The 2,955-nt window shown below is 60.5% G+C and overlaps 1 long non-coding RNA gene across 1 annotated transcript in view; it reads right to left on the bottom strand.

The window, feature by feature from the left end:
* LOC106727762 overlaps positions 1–2,955 on the bottom strand; it is a 21,465-nt gene that overhangs the window by 2,501 nt on the left and 16,009 nt on the right. The window lies entirely within an intron of this gene.

The following is a 2,955-nucleotide window of genomic DNA, read 5'->3' as shown; positions in this document are numbered from 1 at the left end:
GAGACCGCCGCCTTCCTTAGGGGCCGGGACTGTGTGGATGACGACCTGGGAAGGAAGCTTGAGGTGCCAGGGCCGCCTGTCAGAAATGTCACCAAAAGGCATCTGCGAGGGGCAGGTGGGCACTGGGCCCGCAGGGTCACCTGGAGACAGAGGCGGACGGTTCGGGGTGGGAAACAGGACATCGCGGCTCTCGGGAAGGAGTGATGCTAACGCCCGAATCTCTGGACACGGCAGCCCCAGAGTCCAGACTCCTGGCCCTCCGTCTGGTCCTCATCCTCCCAGCCCAGGGGAAGGAGCGAAGCATCTAGGACACCTGCCAGCAGCCAGAGGACACGGCCCTGAGGCAAGCAGGAAGGGAAGCGGTCGGGAAGCGCAGGTTTACAGCGATGAAATGTACAGGGGAAGCCCTATTTCTGAATCTCTCCCATCTCCTACCAGAGGACAGAGCGAACGTGGTATAAGATAAAACCCGCGGAGGGCAAACAGTGTGTTGTTTTCAGACACAGCTCAGAGACCTGAGACTTTAACAGCCACTGACAAGCACTAGGCATACATCTGCATGTGTGTACATTTTCATTTATTGAATCCTCCCCCAATGACATGCTCAGAGAAAGGAAGGGAGAAGGAGCGGAGAGAAAGGAAGGGAGGGAGGGTGGGAGGGAGAGAGAGAAGGGTATCTTGGTTGCCTTCTGTACATGCCCCGACGGGGATAGAAACTGGATGTGCCTGACCGGAATGGAACCGGCAAACTGCTTTCTAAGTGGACGCCCTGAAGGAGTCAAGGAGAATCTAAGACACATTTTTCTCCCGAATGTGAATTTATTGAGGAAATGAAACAAACGTTGCTCTCTCCAAAGTGCCCACAGGTCCCGGGGCAAGAACGGGATTCCCTGGCACAGCCTCCATGGAGGACCCCGTGTGCGGAGCAACGGCCACGGCACCAAGGCCCCTCCTGCAGGCTCCCGAGGAAGCCGCCGCACAGCACGCCGCGGCCAGGCCCCGCCGTGACACCACGGGAAACAGCCGTGTGTGAGCAGCTGCATGGAAGTGGATCCGTGTCCAGGGAAGTGCTCAGAGGCCCACGGCAGGCTGGGGTGCTGGGGACGGTTGGGGGGGACCGTCCACAGGAGCTGCCACAGCAGCAGCAGAGCCTGCTGGGCACAGTCCATGCGCGGCCTCTAGCCTGCGGCACCCTCACAACAGGAACCCGGGAAGCTGCCTGACCTCTTCGAGCCTCTCAGCCTCCAGGAGCCGAGGAAGAGGCGGGACGGGGCCTGAAAGGGAACGGACTTCACGCACACACTAAGGGCACTGGGAAGGAAGCGGAGCGAGAACGGGAAAAGCCAGGCGGCCGGGCGAGCAGGAGGCTGGGCGGCTGGGAGCACCAGCACCTGGTGGGCTCCCGCACACCCTCCCTCGCCTTCCTCACAGCAATTTGGAACCTGTGAGTGTATAAAAGAAACTATCGGCTTTGCAATTTCCCTCTGGAATCTTACTAACCTCATTTAATTCACGAATTGCGCCTGTGAAGTCCTTCAATATCCGTACGCTACCTGGCTTTCCTACCTGTGCACTAACACGACAGGATGCCACAGGCCAGAGCAGTGGGAAGGACGCACAGAAATCTAAGAGCAAACGTACGTGGAGGGAGGGCTGTGTCGGCCCCTCGCCCACCCACGGGAAGAGGGTCTACAGCAGGACCCACCGCATGGTCACACCGGTCCCTTAGGAACACGTGGCAGCGCTTGGCAAACACTTACTTTGCCAACTAGGAACGAAGGACAGAACCGACCGCGAGGAGTAGCACCCAAGCCCGTTCCACTGGGAATCCGGTTCGCGGGTTCAGAGCCGCCGCAGGAGGTGCCGGGGCTGCAGGAGCAGGAGAGGTTTCGCAGGACGCGGGTCCTGTCCTAGCGGCTCCCGTCATTTCTCGGGGGACACACACACACCGAAGCAGCAGGAGCTGCACCCTCTGACCTGGTGGTGCTCACACTGGAAATGACCTGGACACATTTCTACCCTGACATCGTTTCCTCTTTAAAATGCTGAATATCAAATATCACGAGAAAGGCAGAGGCAGCCACTGTCAGACCCGCCTCGGAGTGTGTGTGTGTGAGCTGGAGAGAGCTGCCGGGCAGACAGACCCACAGCCCCGCCCACAAACCAAGGCCTCTGCGCTGAGGCCGCGGGCAGCACCCCATGGGCACCGCTCAGGCACTCCTTACCACACCCAGGAGGGTAAATAAAGCTAAAAACGTGGCCCAGAACTAAAGCACAAAGGGAACACACACTTTGTAAAAATGTATCATAAAATCCAAAAGCAGGCAAAGGTTTTCAAAGCCTCTCTCCCTGTCCAGGTGGCTCCCGGAGCGGGAACCGGCCTCTGTGGGCCCCCCTCGGACCCGCCACCTGGCCTTCAGCACCAACAGGGTGGGGGAGGGGCGACACGACACCGCGCGGGGGAGAGGTCACTGTCAGGAGACAGAAGACCACTGCGCTCCGGGCAGGGCCGGGCAGGCACCAACAGGGTGGGGGAGGGGCGACACGACACGCCACGCGGGGGCGAGGTCACTGTCAGGAGACAGAAGACCACTGCGCTCCGGGCAGGGCCGGGCAGGGCCGCGTCGAAGGCAAAGACAACAGCGAGAGGCAGGGGAAGCGTGGGGGTGGGCGGAGCACACAGCGCAGCTGCTTCCTGGGCAAGAGACCACAGCTGGACGGTCTGGGACAGCGCGTGGCTCAGCAGACTTCACTGTGGGAACAGAACGCAGGCAAGTGTTCACCGGAGAGGAAGGACTGACGCGGAGCAGGGGGCGGTGCGCTGCAGTAACAGTGACAGCCCAGAGGGACACAGCCTGAGGGAGGCAACCCACGGAGAAGCACAGCCGCCCGTCCCGCTGAAAACACATCCCAGGACCACGGAGGCCAGGAAAAAGGCAGGACTGAGCAGGCGGC

The sequence above is a fragment of the Myotis brandtii genome, unplaced genomic scaffold, assembly GCF_000412655.1.
Source record: "Myotis brandtii unplaced genomic scaffold, ASM41265v1 scaffold4774, whole genome shotgun sequence".
Lineage (NCBI taxonomy): Eukaryota > Metazoa > Chordata > Mammalia > Chiroptera > Vespertilionidae > Myotis > Myotis brandtii.
The sequence above is the reverse complement of the archived record's forward strand: the minus strand, read 5'-3'. Positions and strand labels throughout refer to the sequence as shown.